General features: G+C 43.9%; 1 protein-coding gene across 2 annotated transcripts in view; it reads right to left on the reverse strand.

Annotated features, from left to right (window-relative positions):
• The window catches only part of GPC3 (glypican 3), a 141,591-nt gene that overhangs the window by 110,682 nt on the left and 9,414 nt on the right, over positions 1–21,495 (reverse strand). The gene's annotated exons all lie outside the window — the stretch shown is intronic.

Genomic DNA, 21,495 nt, shown 5'->3' on the forward strand with positions numbered 1-21,495 from the left:
TGCACATGAAAAAAAAGTATGAAAATAATTCCTTTTGCCAAAGTCCCTGCATAAGACAGATTTTTGCATACCTGCCCAGGATTTCTGCTCTGCAGCAGGTACAGCACTGATTCTGGAAGGAGGGATTTGCACAGACCACAGTCCCCAGCCCAGAGACCAGCAGATGTGCAAGAGCTGCAGAATGAAGCTTCAGAAGAGGCAGCACCTGCCTACAGAAGAGATACTTTTTTTCTTGGGATAAGAGACCAGGGTGTTTTCTACAAGAGGCTTTATTTAGGGTCACTGCATTCTTGATTCAGCAGCAATAATTTATGGCAGCCTAAACTCACCGACAGCAAAGTGACTTCACCACAGAAAGGTCTTGCTGAATCTGCAGAAGAGCGCTGCGGGAGCAGCGTCACCCCGCTAATGCCAAGCTCCAGCAGCAGCACTGCGAGTTCCTGCTGATTTCCTGAGAGGCTGAACTCCTGTGGCATTTCTAGTATGTGTCTGGACTGGTAAACATTTAAGCTTAAGACAAACACCACCACCTAAAGAAATCCAAAGATATTGCTGTATTTAGTGCTGCTGGGCGATGATGCCAACTGGAGTTGAAAACAAATGGCACCCAGAGCTGTGTGTACAAGTGCCTCATTTCTCTGACTCCCCAAGAAGCTATCCCTTAGCAATCTGACAAAGCTGGTGATTCCAAATGACTAAACTCTTGTTGATCCCTTCAAGTGATGGCTAAAAAGCACCATCTAACACTTTGGGGCTTTACTTCAGCTACAGCTGCAAGAAAAGCCATTCATAAAATCTTAAATTGCAGTTAAGAACCCTTTAAGTGTTTCTTCTCACCAATTTGAATAACCAACATTTCCAGAAGAAAAGCACCTTCCTGGCAAGGGTTCAGGCAGATGGAATACCTGCTCAGAAGAAGCTTCTATTTTCTACTTTGAAGAAGAGCACAAGACTGACAAAATCTCCATTCTCTACGAGCCCAGGGCTCTCCTGCCCTAAACCCACCCCACCCAATCTTCCACCACCCAAACCAGCTGCCTCTGCCTGCAGCATCATCCACACAAACATAGCAATAAGTGGTGAAACTGCTCTGGTAGTGATGCAGAACAGAACTTCAGACATAATGTAAAATCACAGGTTATAAACACCTGCCATGAATATGGCAGCATTTCATTATTTTCACTGTACACACAGCAAGAAGAGCACAATCACCAGCTGGATTTCACTACAGTTCTTGATCTCCCATTTCAAATGACTAAAAGTTCTCTGTTACTGGTAACTGCATCATTTTTTAAATTCTGAACCTGTCTCCCACAGAAGTTCAGTAACAAAGACATTGCTGTAAGTCACTGTGAAGCCACGACACAGTCACACCTCCCAGACTGGACTGGGGTTTGGACAAAAAATGCCTAAAAGAGTGAAACCCTGCTACATTTGGAAACATTATTAGACTATTTAGTTCATTATTAGTAGAGCCATTGAGATTTACAGCCTAGAGAAAAGGGTTGTTCAATCAACAGGGAGCAAGTGAAGTGAAAAATCATTAATGTTACCACCGAGGCAATTATTGTAACATGATCGCAATTCCTATGCATCTTTAATTTTTTTGCCAACACAACAGATTCTCTAATACAGGGATCCCTGTTCCATTAAAATAATATGATTTGTAGCAATCATATGAGGTGGGTGAAACAGAATCCAGTCTCTTTAACACTTGAGCATTGCTTTCCCTTGGGGAATATCAGTACACAAAATGGGGTTCCAGTAAAGTGCTTGTAATCCCAGAAGCTGGTGCACCTATTAAACACTTAGCAGGGCTCCAGCAGAAAGACAATCCCAGAGAAAACAGTCCCAACTGAGACAAAAATCCCAGTCCTGGCTCTCAGGAGCAGAATGCTGGTTTAGCTCCATGTATGTAACATCTATCTGGAAATCCAAAGAGGCAAGAAAAAGTCATCGCCCTCCAAAGAACAGAGCGGCGATTCTCCAATCCCACACAGCTCCAGCAATGCAGCCTTGGGCAGGTGACCAGGGAAAAACAATTCCAAACAGGTGTCATGGGAAAACCAATTCCCTGGAGCCAGGTCTCCTGCCACATCTCTCCTGTTAAAGGGTGATGCTTTCCTTTGGTAGTCTTGAAATGCAAGGAAATTCCCATGCAAAGGGATAGGAATATGCCTTGATACAAGAAAACAACCTGAACTACTGCTTCAAAATTTTGTGGGGTATTTTTTTTTTCCCCATTCTCCTTTTTTGGAGAAAGGAAGGGATAGACAGGAGCAGGCACCAAGAAAACAGACTAGAACACAAAAAAAAGGGAGATGAAGAAGATACCTACTAATGGAAAAGTAAAACACTTTACTACTGCACTGTAATCATCATTTTACAAAAGGATCAGATCCCATCAGGACACTGGTTATCTCCATTCATCTCCCAATGCAAGTTTATCTGAGGACTGTGGAAGATCTGACCATGGACCCTACTCCTAGCACAGAACAGAGTTTGAGACAAACTTCAGTAAGATACTTCATTTAATATTTCACCAGATTGTGGAAAGTACCCCATCTTGACAGGAAGAGACAGAGCAGTTGCAGCAGGGAGAGGAATGTTTGTGCTGTCTAGAGTCAGAGCTGTGCAAGCCACAAGGCAACTTTCAGAGCAACGCACAAGAAAAGGGAAAAGTGAGTCCTTTTCAGAACCCATGCTGAGCTTTTCGTGGAGGCAGAGGGAAGAAAGATGATTAAAAAATTCAGAGAGGTGAAAAAAAAAAATTCAAAACACAATTTGCTCATTATGCTTTAGAGTGAACATGTCCATCTTTGTGCATCAGGGTGGCTGCTGACCCTGTGCGTGGAACAGACCCCAGGCTACAGCACCACATCAAATGAAAGTGGTCCTGTGTCCCAACCCTCTTCAGATCCCTTCTTTGACAGACAAATTTTTGCAGACCTCTGACATGGTGCTGGTCTTGTACAAAGCCACAAATGCCCTTAGAAGTCACACCACTGTCCTGGCACCTTCTTTGCGCCCCAAAGGAAAGAACAATCAGAGGGACACCACCGCTGTTCCACTGTCTCTGGAGGTATTGTCCCCTTCACGCCACTTCCAGAGGGAACCATGAGCAAGAAAGGAAAACAAGAAGCATGCACAAGGCTCAGCCATTCCCATGGAAACCCTCCACTGGATATCCTGTGGAAAACTGTCCATGAGTCAAGTACCCAGGCATGAGGCAGGTACCCAAACACAGACCTCCTTGGTTCATGACAGCTGAAAGATGACAGCTTGGGCTTATGAAAAATGGAAGCTGTGACATTTGGGGTTTTTTGTGAAACAGATGTTTTTAGCTAGCAGGCATTTTTCTGTCCTGCTCTCAAATTGATTTTTTCCCAGATTCTCTACACAGTGCCACTGTTGCTGCATTATGCACTGAAAATATTTACAAAAACATCAAAACTAACTCTGGGTAGGACTTTAGCAAGCAGGAGAGGGAGGCCAAAAGAAAGCAATTCTATATGTGGAGAAGAAGCTGCTTCATTTCACTGTAATCAAAGAAACAGAGCAACTGGAAGACCAGCTCTGAAGTCAAATAAGATGAATGGCAACAAAAGCAAGGGCCATAAAAACACCAATAAAAAATAAGTTGCCATAAGGGAAATACCCAGCTCAACACCTCTCCAACAAGGTAAGCATAATAAACTCACTCCTAACATGGACACCAGTTTATTTTTTCAGGTGCAACCTAAATACAAAACCAGGGAGAGATGCAGGAGAAGCAGCACTTAAATTCCATCTGCTATGTAAATAGTCTTGCTTGTTGATGGAATTAGCTGCCTGATTTAGATAACATAATCTGACCTTAAACAATGAAATTAACATCCAAAAGCCAATGCTGCTCCTTCCCTGGGGGCTGCAGCAGTTTCTCTGCAAATCCCTTTCTCAAACCCTCAGAGGAGAGATTCCTCCTATGCTTGTCTTGGCACCTGTCAGAGACCATGTTTTAGTTTACTTTGCACCAATGCAAAGAGGTTCCAAATATTCTGGAATTAAAACAATCACAAAACATGAAAGTGCTTATAAGGCATTTCCACATTCTCATCTGGCAAGTGAGGGGCTGATTTACAAGCCAGCTGTCAATACAGAACAATTGCTCACCTCATTTTACAGGATAGCAAAAAAGTACTTAAAAAAAAATTCTTGCAGTGCAGAATACTATGAAAAATTGCTTTTTTTTCCAACATGGCAATGTGCAGTGTGTGTTCATCAGTGACCTGTCAAGGAGAGATGCTTGTTTAGCTTTCAGATGGGCACCCAAGAGCTGGGACCTACAAAGCAAATAACCAGAGACCACCCCAAAGTGACCAGCCCATCCCTACAGCTGCAGGCCACTCTCTCCTCTGACCATCTGCAACTTGTGTCAACACAAAGCAGGACCCCACAGGCTCCCTGCACCCCAAACCTCAAAGGGAAGATAATCCTGGCAGTTACTGTTTATCTGGGCCAGCACAGCTCTCTAAGGAAGACCCTGGCCTGGAAGTGTGAAATGTTAATGTCTGCAGAGGGTGGACGGCAAAGGCTTCGCTCCATTTGGATGGAACCAAAAGCTGCCCCATGCACCCAGGGACACCTCTGCAGTTTTCCTGAAAGGAGGAACCAAATGAAAGCTGAAGAACTGACCTTACATCTCCCAGCTGTATCTGCACAAGACTGATTACGATGCAATAGCAGATGGTTTTGCTCTTTCCTTAAAGAAAACTCGTATGCTTTAGGGAACTGTGTGCAACATTACTGCATCAAGAAGGGCAAATCAAGCCTGGTGGGAGACAGGGAACTGACTTTTAAGTCAGCAGTTTCAAGTTTGAGGCATCTGGCACTTTTCTATACAAGCAAACCTCAGAACTGCCTCCTCACCATCGACTGTGCTGCTATTCACCGCTGGTCCTGGGTGACCTGCAGCCACCTCAGTGCCAGCCTGGGCACTGCCCCAGGGCAGCCACAAATGCCCATAAAATGCCCTGATGCAGTGACCAGCAGCAGCAGATGGATGACCAAGGTTTACCACACTGCTTGTGGAAACAAACAGCTCCTGGTTGCAGCTCCAGCTGTTCCCCATCAGCATCCACTGGAAGTACCTGTACAGGGTCTTCCCTTCCAGCTGGCCCTTGGGGACACCAGACCAGCCCCATCATCATCCCTGACCAAGCACCAGACTCACAGCTGCTCATGCTGGTGCCAAAGCTCCCCATTTTGGAGACCCCAGTCTCCAGTAAAGTGTTCTGCTCTTTCTTTCTGAACTGCTGTCTGCAGAGGGTTTGGGAAAGAGCCCAACTCAGATCTACACCTCCACCACTTGTTCTTATTAAAATCCTGACATAAAACTCTGTAAGACAGTACCACAGTGCATCAAAACTAGAATTATCTAGTAAGGACAAGGCAGCTGCATTTTGAAGGAGCTAGTATGACTTTAGCCTAGAATGTCATTACTACTAGGAAAATAAACAAACCAAAGACCCTTCATTCTATACCCCTAAGCATTTCAAAGTATCTGGGTGACACCACTGTACTCAGTAACAGACTACTCACTTTCCCATGTAATTTGTTTAATAGGCAGATGAAAACATTAGAAAGACAAAAGGGAGTTTTTATATTCTGATCATTTACATTTTATCTACATTAACAATCAAAAGCATCATAAGCAGTGAAGGGACTGTTGTCAGATACCATTTTGATGACATGTGTCCTTTTAAGTGTATCCAGTGCTCCTCATATCATTAGAAAGAGGGGGAGAATTAATAGAATACTAATGGCCAAGCAAGCTCTGAGTACAATAACTATTCCTTTTTTTCTGTTCATATTATCAGCTCATATTTTATCTCCATTTCTTCTTGAAAACCACTTGAAGAAATAAATTAGAAATTTGAATATACTGTCTGATGAATTTTTCTCCCATGCTCCACTACACCTGAAGAGCTACCAGAACCACGGGAAAAGCTACTTATTTCTATATCTTCAGGTTCTTCCTTTCCACCTTTTTTTTCTTTTCTGTGATGCTGAGACCACAGCTCTTTGCATGCTCATCAGTACACACCTATTTCTTTACATCCCCTCTTTTGTCAATACTCAACTGCTGTCACCTGTTTACACCTGGATTGCAAACCCCAGAGAGAAGCAAGACCAGACACCACCACCACTGTCCCTTATAGGGGCTGGTAGAAACACCTGTGTATTTATAAGCCAATGCTACCTCATTGCAATTCATGTGGACAAGCTGTCCCTAATCCCAGATTTCAGCAAAAACTTGAATTATCCTTTCCTTAGTCCTACTGTGAATCTCCCTGATGATCCCTTCCTTTCAAAGGACAAAAGGAAAACCAACACTGAAAAGGTCACAAAGGATCAACAGCACAGCCCTTTGATATTTTGCCTCCTCTAGTGCTTTTTACTGGATCTCTAACTCTTAAGAAGTGCACACATGCACCAAACCCAGCTGGTTTTCCCCATTTTACTCCCACATGTTCCCCAGGGCAGCACACAAGGAGCTGGATGTGCTTTGCTGTATGAGGTGTATCTCTGCATGGAGGGGAAGAGAGACACAGACAACACGATGGAAGAGCAGAGAAAGACATAGTCTGTTAACTGTAATTAGAGAAAAAACAAATTTATGAAGCAAATAAACTCATGTTTATGTGTGTTAGCTCTATACCAGAAGTGCACACAAGGTAATGCCTTCTGAAGAGTTTCCACTGCTCCCTGATAATCCATGCTTAATTAAATCTTTTTACCTTAATGCAGATTTCCTCTCCCTAATGTTCCTGCTGTCCTTCCACACCTCACCCTTGCCCCCTAATGTCAGTGGCTTTGTCCTCTGACAGAAGCCCACCACAATGGGCAGAGTGCCAACATAATTAATTTTTCAGTAAAAGCCAAGTTGTTGTTTTCTCAGAATCATTTTACACTTCAGAAAATGTTAGAAATGTCAGAGTCCATAACCAGAAACAAAATCAGAGATCTGCTTCCCTATTAATACTGCATGACCTCCTCAACCATCTCACTCTGGGAGAGGAAGACAGGGCACTCAGTGGGGAGTGGGAGGGGGCCAGGGAGCCAAGCAGTGTCAGCCACTGGCTGGTTAGAAAAGCAAACAAGAATTAAATATAAGGAGCACCAAACCAAATGCCTCTGCCTTGAGAGTGGGCCAAAAAGCTGCATGCTGTTGAGAAGAAGGGGCATGCAAAGCCCAGAGGAGAGCAGAGTGGCAAAATTTGATCCTCAGTGCTCAATCAGCCTTAAATTCCTTCTTTGACACTTCTGCATGCAGAGGTGGCAACCCAAAATTATATCTGTCTGTAAAGAGGATGAAAAAAAAGTGCTGTGTTGACTCTGCTTGTCTCTCAGAGGGACCCCTGAAGCCTCCCTCCAGTGCTTGCCCAAGACAAGGCAGGGGCTCATCTTCAGAAAAAACATGTGGGAGTCCTGATTTCTGTCCCCTTTCACTCCTGAGCTCAGCTGCTGCTGTTTTACTGCGACCTCAGCTCCAGTACATGCACAAACACCCTTCCTGAAGCCTGCAAGTACATCACAGTGAGTTATGTGCACATTCAGACCTCCACAAAAACACAAAAGGAGATATATCTCTGCTTCCCCAGGAGAGCCTGGGCAGAAAGGCTGGGACACGACGGGCATTGCCCGTGCAAGACACCAATCCCATTTCCACAGGACTTTTACAGCCCTAAAGATCTCAGGGCTCAGGCCACCACCCAATTTCATCACTTCTCGTAGCTGATGGCCAGCAGTACCAAAATGTGTATAAACAGGGCAGATTGTCTCTCACCCAGAGCTACTCAACATTTTGCTATTGCAGAAAAACCACAGAACTGCAGACACAATCAGGCTGAAAAGCCCTCTTAAGATGAAGTCAACTGCTGAGCCAGCAATGACAAGTCCACCACTAAACCATGTCCCCAAGCACCACATCCACATGATTTTTAAATCCCTCAGGGCATAGTGAGAGGATAGTGACACTCCCCTGGGGGGCCACCTGTTCCAAACGAAACTTTGCTCCAGCCTGCAGGGGGTCCTTGCACTTTTTATTGTCCCATGAACCACAAACATCAACGTTACTGACAGAACTGAGCGTGCTTTCTCCACAAAAGGGTGACACAAGGCTCTGCTTGGGCTACTGCAGCATCTCCTCTGCAGCTCCTGTTACAGATAAAATCACATATATTTTGTCTTTTATTCCTCCATTTCTCCTCTCCTCTGAGCACACTAAGTAATTCTAAACATTTTCTGGCATATTCATAGTGTTTAGAGTCAAGTCCTTGAACAGGTGACCATTTTTCAGCCCATAAACTAAGTTCCCTTGCTGGGTTAGTCCCCAAAGGGTTTAGAAAATGATACTGAATGGAAAAACATCCACACATGCCTTAATTTGCTTACACTGACTCCTGCAGCATCACAAACAAATGAAAAAAGAGGCAGAGCCATTTACAAGATTGGAACAAAACTTTTCGTTACAAATGTATCAGCAAATAAGTAATAAACTCAAACTTAGGAGAGATTTGCTTATGCTCAAGGTTTGTTTTGCTTGTCTATTCCCAGACTGATTACAGGATGAATAAAACAACAACACAGGCACCTGAGGTCTACACGGCCACAGCAGGTACAGCTCACACAGATGCAGCTGAGAGGAAGTGACACATTCCTAACACCATACATCCAGAGGATAAAAAACCCCATCACATTCCACAGGCAAACTCACTTTAACTACAGATTTGAGTCCCTTCCAAATCTCTGAATGAATGATCACACTTCAGAACAGCGTAAGAGCTTTCTGCAAAAGACATTAAGATTAAATATCATAACTGATTACAGGAAGAGCTGGTAGCCCTGTTTATTATAGTTGCCTAATGCTTCTGATCTTTAGACCCTCTTCCTACTTACCTATAATTTTGCCAAGCTCTAGCCATCTGGTCTGCAACTCCATGTGCCTTTTGTTTGCCTCAGGCAAATTTTAATTTCAGACAAAATGGTTCAACTGCTTCTAAGAAAAAGGCAGAGAAGAAAGATTTCTATTTCCTTTTTTGCCTACAGTAAGAAATCCTGCTGACCTTTTCTTTAATTAGCTAAAGCACTTACCAGACTTTGAAACAGAACTCAGCTTTTGACAGGATTTTGTTTAAGTCTGCATAAACATGAACTTTTTGGTCACAATTTGGGGGTATGGTTGAGTTTGGTGCATTTTTGCTGTATCTGCAGGAACAGACCCAGAACCAAATCATTTTTGCCTTGAGATGTGGGAGATATAAAAAAAAAAATCTACTCTTATTCTATTTACAACCTTGAAAGCTCCCACTTTTAAAAAGAGAGCACAGGGTCTGGTGTATTAACGCTTCTTTTTATTAACTTGAAGACCAAGGGGAAGACTCAAAGCTGGACACTGCCTCTCCAGATCTTTGCCTTGCCAGCTTCAGAGGACAAAAGATGTTTGGTGTAAAACCCAGCTTTAACCAAAGAAGCTGAACACAAGCCCAAGACCTAGAACTTGAATATCTATTGTTACACTGCAGTGAACACAAATTTAAAAGGTCTTCACTGGGGTCTTCTGAATTCTGGTTTTCCTGTCTGTGAAAGAAATGTGCTTCTGCTCAGTGTTGAGCATTATGAAGCAGCATGAAAAGAAAGTACTCAAATGTAATTGAAAATTTTGAAGAATTCTATCTTTAGGTGTCATTTAAAAGTATTCAAAAATAGACATCAAACAACAAGGAGAAAGAAAACGACTCATTAAGGGACACTCATTCAGTGCCCTTACACAAGGGAAGAAGCTCGTGTGAAAACACACGATGCTGTAATTAAAGGCTGTATTCCAAGGCACAAGAAACCAAATTGAGGTTACAGAGATTGCCTGGTTTGTTCATAACCTTTATAAACTTTTCACCCTCAATTATGTCCTTCTGATGCAGTTTTCTGGACACAATTTTGTGATCTAGCTTTTGGTGTGAGACGAATCCAGGAGGATCAACATGCATCCGGAGAGGTTACTTTCTTCCAGCTCTGTATCTTCAAGATGCATTTCAGGACCAAATATTTACTTACCAGTGAGTCTAATTATTTTTCATGCTTATGTCACAGTGAAGCATCACAAGCTAGACAAAGAAATGGGCTTCAACCTCTCTCCAAGAGGTTCAAACACTGCCTTCTCATCTGATACGAAGCATTTGCTTTTATTTAACACTAGTAATGCAGTGCACTTTATAGAACATCTTCAAGGTAAAAATCTATGCAACTTAGTAAAAAATAGCATCATACTGTCCATTAGTTTAAGAAGCAGATTCTGAATCACATCCCTTAGAAAATGAACCATTTCTTCAAATGTCAAATGCACTGTTTACTCCTCACTGGTAGCAAAATGTGATGTACAAGGTTACTAATATAATTTCCAGGCCATTATCTAAACAAACAATCTATGAACAAAGCAAGAAAGGGGAAAAAGTAGCTTATCACCTCCAAAAAAGCAAATTCCAACATACAAGTGCTACCTCTCAACAGCACAGAAGAGCTGTTCAGTATGGAAACATACCTTTAGTCTTTCTTCAGAAATCACAAAGCTCATTTCCAAGGACAACGAAGGCTCCATCAGCACAGTGCTTTTCAATGCCAATCTTTCCCCCTTTCCAAGGCTACTCCTCTAAATGCAGGCACTCTCCTCACGTGTACTGCAGCGCTGCAGCCCCACAGGAGCTGCAGGAGGAGTGTGACCCCCTGCTCCCTGCACTGTGTGGTTTCCCCTCTGTTCCAGCTGACAGCTCCATCCTGGGAGCTGCCAGAGGAGCCCAGCACAGCTGGGCAGATGTGACCCTACAGCAAGCCAGGAGGTGCTGGGCTGTTCCTAGAGGCACCTGCAGAGCTGCCAGTGTTCAGGACATCCCCCAGCAGCACAGCCCCAGCCCAGAGGCATCCTCCTCCTGCTGTTCCTCATTTCTACAGAGGGTAAAGTCCAGCACACAGCTCACCAAGCAGCCACACCATCCTCCTGCCTGACTACAGGCAAGAGCAACCATCCCTGTCCCTGATGTCCCCCAGAACCAGCTCTCTGCTTGAGCTGGGACAGCCACAGGTCAGTGTCACGGCTGCTCCTGCGTGGCCATGGCAGTGCCTGCTGGGCAAACGCCACCCTCCCTCCAAGGAGCACTCACAGCTCTTCTGCAGAGACAGAGGAGGTCCCCAGCCACCATCAGCCTGCCCTCCACGAGCAGCTGAGCAGCAGACCACTCTCCACTGCTGGCCTCCTGCATTTCCTCAGCCAAAAAAGCAGCCCAAGTTTTCAACGTGTCTTACTGACACATTAACAGAGGCCAACTCCTCGTGACTGAAGTGTGTGCTGGAAGCAGAAACGCTGTGCAAGAGATTCAGCACTCTTCTTGTCATTTTTCTCTTTAGACAACACTTATTTTTTTTTAATGTCTTATCTGCACGAGAGGAGGCTTAGCTGCAGAACCACCCCAGCTGTTCACCCCAACCCCACTGATGTGGGGGCAATGCCTTACATCACACATGAAAATCCTTCTCAGGCCACCTCAGAGGCCTCCATCCAGCTCTCACTAAGCACATAACCATTCCCACAGGTCTCATAAGAAGGTGGATCACGGCTGTGCAGCCGGACATTGGAGACCAAGCGCTCCCCTGACAAATGACAGCATAAATAACAACCTTAAAAGCCTCACCCAGAGGGAAGTTGTGCACCTAAATCAGCCAGCAGATTTCCCTGGTACAAATGATAGCTCTGACCCTGTCATGATCTGGGCTGGCATTCTCAGCTGAAGGACCTGGGATGCTATTTTCTTCCATTTATAGAACTATCTTGAATTTATGAGCCAATATTTAAGAACAGTTGATAGATAAGTACATGGCAGACTCAAGCAGATTAAAATAATTTCATAATTAAAAGGCAGTAAAAGCATGTGTGTTGTTTCAATATAATTCCTCGGAAATTCAGTAGCAATTTGATTTTATTTTTTTAATGAGATAGATTAGACAGTATGCATTGATCTGATTAATCTTCACATTCTTTCCTCCTTTTAATGTAAACCAATCTCCTTACATGGATTACTCGGCCTATTTAATTTCCTTTCCCTAGAAAAAGGAACATCATTTTTCACTGTGATCATAATAGGAATTTGACCAATACAAATACACTGCATTACTGCAATCTGTTACTCACCAATTTCCTTCAAAAGGAGCAAATTCCAAAGCTGTGAGCTGTAATCCTACAGGCAGCCTTACTCTTCTCTACTGCTTTCAAAATTGCTTCTTTATGGCACTCAGCCATAGATTTTTTGACTTGAAGATGACAAATTTGGGAAGAGCTAATCAGCAAAAGAATTCATTTGCAATTGATCTACACTGCTCTTTGTTTTGCCTTGTCTGAGAGGGTTAGTTTTTTTCATCTTCACTTGCTAACCAACAGGTTTGTGATTTTTTTTTTCTCCCAAGTACACATTCAGATGATTTTTTTCCAATTAATTTTTGGGAATTTTTTTAATAGTAGCAGATTAAACGTGCAATGCTTCCTACATTTAATCTGTCATAGAAGATGCATTAATTTCTAAATGCAATACTTCATGGAAATGGCTTTACTTTCACACATTAGAATTTTCACTCATCTTCTGTGCATCCCTGGCTGCCACATGCAAACACAGATGTCCTTCTCTGACCAAGGAGTGGGACACAGGACACAATCCAGCACCCATCAAAAACACCTAAATAAGCCCAGTCACTGTGCACACCACAGAAATCACAGGTTCAATCTAACACTCTCCCTGGAAGTGTTCAAAAACCACCTGGATGTGGCACCTGGGGACAAGGCTTAGTGGTGGGCTTGGGTTTAGGGTTGGATTCAGTGAACTTAAAGGTCTTTTCCAGCCTAAATGATTCCATGATTCCTATGACACCTGCACTCTGAGGGCTGCAAGTGGACACAGCACCAGGCACTGCATCCCCAGGTACCTGGATGGAAGGGGTTCTTCCAGGTTGTCCCAACCAGACACAGTCCAGCCTGCATCCCCTTCACAGCTACAGGATAAAAACCTAAAATCAAACATTCAGGTACTGCTGCCACAGAAACACACAGAAGATCCCACATTCCTCAGAATCTCTCCACCACCCAAAATGCTTTACTTTCTAGCAAGCATTTATACCACAAATCTGCCCCAAGCATTTCTTTGATACCAAAAGCAATGTGGAGAGCTCTGTCTTTTCGGGGCTGAGGGAATAAAGCCAATTTCAAACTACTCAATTTCACATGAGTAGTGAAAAGTTTGACCAAGGCACTGCTATATTTTTTTTAACACTTTAAGATAAAGTCCCATGCTTGAAAACTGGATTATCAATGCCTCCAGAGTGCCCAAAAGTTACACTGGTTCCGTGCACCAGATAATCCAAGAGGCACTGCCAGCCGTACACACTGGTAAGGAGAGCTGTCATCTCTCCTCACTGTCTGAGTGGTGTTTTTCACAGATTAATATACTTTCACAGTAGAATGAAAGATTATAAATTGCTAAAATTGATTTCACATCAGTGGTGAAGTCAGAGTGAGTAACACACCTGAGGTGACCCAGTCTGCTCAAGGGAACGTGAAACCACAGTGTATTGACAGTTTAATTGGTTCAGCAAGAGTTCATTTTCCTCAGATGAAATGCACCATTGGCCATTTTATCGCTATATCTTATTGCTGCTTTAAAAGTGAAGCAGATGACAATCTAGCAAAATGTTTTCGTTACAGAGACAGCCCCTGTCTTTATTGCTGGGTGCTGGCTTCCTTCCCCCTTTCCTCCCCAGCAACTGCAAACTAGCTCTTGTTTGCATTTTAAGCACTCTGCAGGATGAGAATGCCTCTATATATCCTTTCAGGACAAGTGATGGAAGATGCTGCTGCACCCATTTCTGTACTGGAACTACAAAGGATAAAACACAAATATTCAACAGCACCAAGCAGTTCTATAAATACCACATTCAAGGGTAACATGACATTTATATCACCTTACTGCAAGCTAAAGATATGTCATTTGACTGCTTTATAGCATTGGGAGGCATTTAAAGAATGTTAGTACTTGAACTATCAAAAGATGATAACTTGGAGCTCAAAAGGTAATTACAGGAAACGGCCCACTTGTGGAAGCAGGAGACAGGAAGGAACAGGGAGCCCCGGCTTCCCGGCTGTCTCTCAGCTCAGGCTGGGACAGGGAAGGCAGGCAGAGCATCGTGTCCTGCCAGCGTGGTTCAGAGCAGGTGGGACAGAGGCAGCACCACCACACAGACCTGGAGAAGCTGCAGGGAATGCCACAGGTAGCCCAGCAAGGCTGTGATCCTCCTGCAGACCCCCAGCCCAGACACCTCCCCATCCAAAAGGTCTACATTCCCTCTGGAGCTGCAGGATTAAGTGCAGGGAGCAGCCCCAGGGTGCACACAGTTCCTCCCTCACCCCTCAGAAGCAGGAAAGCACCATCCCCTCCCACAGCAGAGCAGCAGCAGAGCTGGCAGGGGACAGCAGCAAGAAGGCACAAGCATCCTGGAGTTCCTCCCCACACTTTGAACTGGGGGCCCCCAAGCCCAGACACCAAGTGCAGTGCTTAAAAACTGCTGAAGCAGCACACAGGCAGTTACAAAAAGCCCCTTATTAACCTCCAAGCCTCATTTCACCAGTGAGGGGAAGGACGTCAGCAGTGCTTAATTGCAGGGCAGAAACAGAGGCAGGATGCAGGGAGGGATCTCAACCACACACAGCTCCCCACTGCTGCACCCCTCAAGCCATGAAGGCCCCAAAAGCAAGGACTGGGGGGTCAGGGATATCTCCTACCATTTTACCCCTCCGTGGATGTGCCAGAGGGCTGCTGCCAGCTCTGCAAAGGGCGTAACACAGAATCTTCCTGCAGCAGTCAACAGAGGCAATGGAGATGCAGGTGGGAGCCTGAGAGGCCATCGGTGTGGGGATGTAGTGCAGAGCTCAAGGGGAATGCAGGGAAACAGCAGCAAAAGCCAATGAGGTCCCTCCTGCAAGGAGACACCCCAGAGACACACGCCAAGCTCTCCAACCATGAGCAAGAATGTCCAAGATGCACCAGGAGTTTGGGAAATGGTGGGAAATGGGAGCACTCTGATACTGGCTGAGGCAGGAGAGAGGGAGCCCCACACCTCAGGCTCAGCATCGTCAGAGGCTCCTCTGGGGGAAGACCCATCCAGCACTCCCAGGACCCGGTGAGCTGCATGCCAGTGCTGTGCTAGCAGTGAAACTTCAGGCAATGAGAGGAAGAAACAAAAGCAAAACCAAACATCTTTCAAAATACCCCTTCCCGGTAGCATGCACTGTCATGCAATTCTTCCAAAGCCATGGTTTATGTGGCTCAGGAGGGCAGTTTCATGCCCTAACTCCTGCATGATGGATTTTACAATTTGTTAAAGAAACTCATCAATCCTCAGCAGTCATTTTTAATGCCCAGAGCCTCCACAAACTCCCGCATTTTGCTGATCCCCCAATTTCAAATCATTTGAAATTGCTGCTGCTATTACAGCTCTGCTCCTAAAGCTAAGCATTATGGCACACTCCAGACTTCCAGCTTCATGTGCTGGTGTAATAAACAGATTAACTGTGATTTATGAACAATAAGTTCTGGTTATTTGAAAGGAAACATTACCTCCCTAGACCAATTCTGACAACCAGAGATCTCTCATTATGCAGACATTATTTCCACCTACCCGTAATCATTGGTTTAGAACATCATTTTCGACCTGGTAAATGTATCACCATAGTTTTCCATTACAAACTTTGTGCATCCAAAGCATCTGGCAGGAAGCCCCACCAAAGGCAGAATGCCAGCCTGAATTGACCCAGTGAGACAATTCCTATTTTAAATTCAAGTTATTAAAAAAAAAATAAAATATTAAAGCAACAACAAATTAAAAAGCTTTTGCAGAGAAGGGCCACAGCGGAGATTGGTGCATCACAGAAGGATGCAGCAAGACTCCAGTTAGCAGAGGACTAATTGGGAAGAGGAATGATAAGACAATACATAAGATCTGTTTCTTGACCTTATTTACTTGTAAAGTCTAACAAGAGTTTTAATAGTCTCTTCCAAGAAGTGGATTCATTCTTTGAGTCCACTCTAAAATGTCAGCTTAATATTTTACAAGCCCACAAGCAGAAGTTGACATTTTCACATGCACTTTTTACCTGAAGCTACTAAACTGACCACCTCACTTAGGACACTTTCAAGTCCTGCTGAGCATCATTTTATAAATTTATTCAGTTAATCATAATCCCTTTCCTGCTGTTTAGAAAAGCTGTGCAGCCCTGCACGCTGGTTAGACAGCCCAGCCCATCCACACACCACAGCTGGAACCCATTGGTCACATCTCCCCTCTGCAGGGTTGGTTCAACTCCAGGACCTCCTGAGTCCCAGCACCTCTCACCTCCACATTCAGAAATAGTTATTAAATTTCCAAGCTTGAGACTTCTCCCACTTGTCCCAAATCACCTCCTGCCTCCCCACACACACTGAGGGCAACAATCTGCAGAACAACGCAGTGCTAAAATCCATCCAAGGCTCTTCTACTGCCCACACCTGAAAGACCTTCCTGAATTATCAAAACTTAATTGGCTTAAAGACCCTGGAGTATTAAACTATTCCAAATGATAAGGAACCAGCTCTGATGGCCAGTGCTGGTATCAATGGACCCATCTTGGTGATTAACATGCAAAAGCTCCCACCACACACCATCTCACCTAATTGCTACGTGTATCTTTGATTTACCTGTGCAAGGCATAATTAGTAAAGATAAATTTTTTTTATATACTTAAACCTCTTTAATAGAATAAAAGAAATCTCAGCTCCCTCACCTCGACTCTAAAGTAGTAGCAGAGGCTCGTGAAAAATGAAAAGCCTTGAAGGATTTGGAATAAGAAACTTGGAGAGACAATCACTAATCTTTTATCTTCTAGACTTCAAGCAGAATCAAGTTCTTCAAAGAAAACCCAATAAAGCCCAGACATTTTCATCATAACAAAATAAATAATTCAGTCATACTTTAGAGGACTCCAGGATTAGGATTGGCTATTTGATATATTTGTGGCTTAGGTGCCTCTAAACTGATTAAAGATAACCTGATAGAAGCTTGCAATGTCAAAACTGCCTTCATTCCTGACAGATATGAATGGATAGTGTAAATAACTATAAATAATCAAAATGGCTGCATTTATGCCTAATGGAGGATTTACAGCCTTCAGAGCTGCCTGGTAGGACTAAGAGTTACAGCTCTGCCTTTATCCTACCACAGCACACAAGGGGAGACGAATCTCCACCCTCCCTACAGCACCTGCTCTGCCAGAACCACCAAGGATCCTCTCCAGAGGGGACAAGGAACAGGATTCTCCCAAGAATAAGAAAATGAACATGTACAGGCAGGTTTGTCAGTGTTGATTTATTATGATCTGCCTAGAAACCTCTGTGAAACACACATCCCCAAAGCCCCTCAAATCTCTGTAGCCCCAGCAAGTTTCCCCCAATACAGCTTTTGTTATTTTCCAGCTGCCATCTGTGGAAGGGAAGATCCCATTGCCTCTGAGGGAGCAGTCCAGGTCCCCACTTACCCCTCCAGGTCTTCACCAAGGGGGCCTCGACTGCAGCATCCCACTCAATTTTCCATTTTGGGTTACTGCACTCCCAACCTTCCCACCATCCACCACACTCCCACAGCTCCAGCAGCAGTGCAGCCCCACAGGAGCTATTTGGGAGGCAAGTGGAAGCAAATTCTGCACCCACACAAGCATTGGGCAGCTCGATTCAGGGTCAGACACAGCCAAAGTGTGCATCTCAGGATTCACACCACCGCCAGGAGATCACAGAGCAGAGCCACTGACACAGCCCAACAGCTCCACAAGGAAAAGTCCCTCCAGGATGGGACTGGCACCAACAGCAGAGGCTGCAGAGAGGCAGCACATGAGCTCGTGCTGTTCACTTATTTGAGCAATCACTTAAAACACTGAAAGTGGCTCTCCCCAGGAGCTCACTGTGCAGAAGCAGCCCCTCACAGTCAGCTCTCCTGTTCCTGCTCTTCTCATTCAATGGAGGGGGGAGATTACCAGGAAAACTGACACAAAGAATGGGTGCAGATGCTCCCCTTCTCTCAGAGGTCCTTCTGTGCTTAATCACCATCTTTACACTTTTTAAAGTACCTTTTCCCTTGAACAGAGAACTGGCAGGGCCATACCACAAAAGCTGCAGTTGCTAAAGCTTTAATTTTCTGTTATCCACAGTACAATATGGTCAATACACAGCACACAAAAATCAAGTGGCCATTCAAAAGCAAATTCCCAAGCTTGGGAAGCAGGAGGAATCAGGCTGATAAACCTGCACACAAGCCAACCCCAGGGAACAGAGTTCTTTAGTGAGGGGAAGGAGAGATAAAGAAGAACCACACTGGTGTCTTCCTGCTTAAGTTTACTGTTCACAAAGTTGAGCTATTCAGATTTAATATTTAGGAAATCTGCAGAATTCACTGAGGGATTTTTTTGTCATTGTTGTTTCAATAGGAAAAGACTAGATGGTGGCAGGGCCAGAAATCCCCCCACTGTAAAAACTCAAAGAAGTAAGAAGGAAAAGAGGGGAGAAAGCAAACCATAGGTAAGGTTCTAACCATTCTTTCCAGCAGGTGAGTTGCACTAACTACTCTTTAGTTTGGATGAGAATATTTAGCAGTAAATGTCACATGACAACAGACACATGAGCAGTGCTGAGGTGATGGGGTTCATCCCAGCTTCAGAGCTGAGAACCCCAACCAGGAGATGCCCTGGATACACCAAGGGAAAGTGAAAAAACTGCCCACAAAAAAAAAACTGGAGAAAGATATAACTGCAGTCAAGGCAACCACAATCCATTTTAACACTGTCAAACGCAGCAAGTTTCCAAAAGATTAAATCACTACTTAAATCATCTTCATAATTTTAAAAAGTGCCTGCAAGATAAGACCAGGAGCTAATTGTACCATTTAAATTTAGTGAAGGGAGGATTTTTTGGTTGGGATTTTTCCTTCTTAACTGCAATAAAGAAAAAGCCCAAGGGTCTAAAACTAATAATCTAATAAACTTTGCTAAGTGAACATTGTAACAGATAGGCCTGGATGAGATTTCCTGTAAATGCCAGACAATTTCCCTTGATCTTTATCAGCAGAGATGCTTCTCTAGCTTCAGCAGGAAGAAATTAAATTTGGTGTAAAATAATAACATCTGGGTGAGATTCTGCTTGTCAGACTAGCAGTCCCTTTAGATGCCAGGGTAAAAAAATTAAAATTAACTCTGAAGGATTTCACATTTGTGTTTTTAATATGAGTGGTTGAGCTGTGTTTCCATACCAACACATTTCCCCTCTCTGGAGAGAGGTGCAATTATCCATCCTCTGCACTGGGTCCCCAGACTGGGGGTCTGACCCAAAGCAAGACACATTGAGAGCTCTCTTCCCTGCCAGAGCACATCTCAGAGCTGGAACTGCTTCCAGCTACCCCATCCCTGCACTCCCAATTCCCAAAGCCACAGGGAATCTGTCCCCAGGACCTGCAGGAGATGCTCAGGGGCCACCAGGGCTCCAGCTGTGGTCATGGGCTCCTCCTCCCTGACCATTCCAGCATCCCCCCAATGGTGAGTGCCCAGCCCCAGCCACAGCCCTGCTAGGGGCATCCTGCACAATTTCTATAGCTGGAACAGCCTCTGGCTTTGCAGCCATCAAAATACTCTCAAGAAAGCAGCAATTAAAAGATCAACCTATTTTACAAAGTGTTCTTCTACAAACTTCCAGACTAATTTTAAAGATAACAAAAGTAAATGGTGTTCAAATCTAATGAATCGTCCTTCCAAGTCCAAAGCACTTTATACAAGATAATTAAAGTGAGCTCCTCAATGGTTCCAGATAGGAATTCCTCCTCTGCAATGGCATTGCAAATGATTTTTAGTCACGAACTTTTTTTATAAGCAGAAGTGGTCAGAAACTGTTCAATTAAGCGCTTTTCTTCCCCACCACTAAGAATGGCAATTCCATATACCAGGGCTTCTCAGAATAACCTCAGCTTCAAAACCCCTGCACAAGTCTCTGGGCCAAGGTGGAAAGAACAGTTTTTAAGAGTTGGGAGAGGCAGGGGGAAATAATAAAATCAAAGCAAGGGATTCAACTCTCTCCACAAGTGGCAGAAAGTTCAGAGCCAGAGCACCCGACTGCTGTGCACAAGCTGCAGTTCCACAGGGTGTCATTCCCACACACAATAAAAACTAATGTTGCAGTTTCTGTCAAATGGGAAGGAAGGAGACAGACACTTTGTATTCCACCCAGGTTATTCGCCCTTTCTGAAGCTGGTCCACATTGCCTATGCCTAGGAAAGCAATCTCTCATTAGTTTTCCTCCATTCTGGTTATTAGAATTGGAACTTAATGGCAACTGCATTAAGAATTACTGGGGGGGAAAAATGTGCTGTTATCTCCTCAGCAGTTCATTTGATCTTGCATTGAAAAAAACAACATATTAGACTTCATCAGTCAGTTGTGGCCCAGAACAGAGCTCTGCCTTGATTTCATGGGCTTCAGCAGGTCTCAGGTCTTGCTATTAGCGAGGCATAAACAAAAATAAACCATTTATTCTGCAAAAATATCATAATGAAGAAAAAAATGCTTGGTTGCCCATGACTTCTTTTTTAAATACAGGTAAAAACACCATTAATACAGAATGATGGAACCTCAGTAGGACAGCCCTCAACAAATAAGCAATCAAATCACCTCACATTAACCATAAGGCTCTAAAAAAGTGATTGCAGATTTAAGAGGCAAAAATTAGTGTGTATCCACAGTAAAAAATATTCAGAGATCCATTTTGCAAATAAAAAACAAGCAAGCAAACAAAACCATCATTTTATCATAGAAAGAGAGCTGCCCCAGACAGCAGAGCTTTGTGTTACCAAGAACTCAAATACCCCACGGGGCACCAGGGACCACATTTGGGAACCAGCAGCCTCTGCCACATTTCCTACAGAATAACCAACTTCGTTGTGCAGTGGATAACAACAACAATAACCATACACACAGCTGAGGCAGATCTTACCAAGCATTACACTGAGGTCACAACCAAATCACCTCACTGCAACCCATATTTTGGGACTGGCAGAGTCAGACAAGACTGTACTTGCACAGAGAATTTAATTCTTGGAGAGGTGATGGGTTTTTTTTATTTGGTTGTTTTGTTTATTTTTGTTTTGTGTTTTTTATTTTTTTATTTGAGCTTCAAGAAGTTTAGCCTTTAAATTTCTATTCATTCTTACAGCTGCAGGAATATTTAGGACAAGCCCTGCAGAGCAACCAGACAGCGATCCAGGTATATTCTTAATCATAAACAAGCATATATGTCACCCTGAGAATCAGGCCTTTTGATATTGTTCTCACAATTTCTAGCCACTTTCCCAGGAAAG

Source organism: Poecile atricapillus, chromosome 12, assembly GCF_030490865.1.
Source record: "Poecile atricapillus isolate bPoeAtr1 chromosome 12, bPoeAtr1.hap1, whole genome shotgun sequence".
In the NCBI taxonomy this organism is placed as follows: Eukaryota; Metazoa; Chordata; class Aves; order Passeriformes; family Paridae; genus Poecile; species Poecile atricapillus.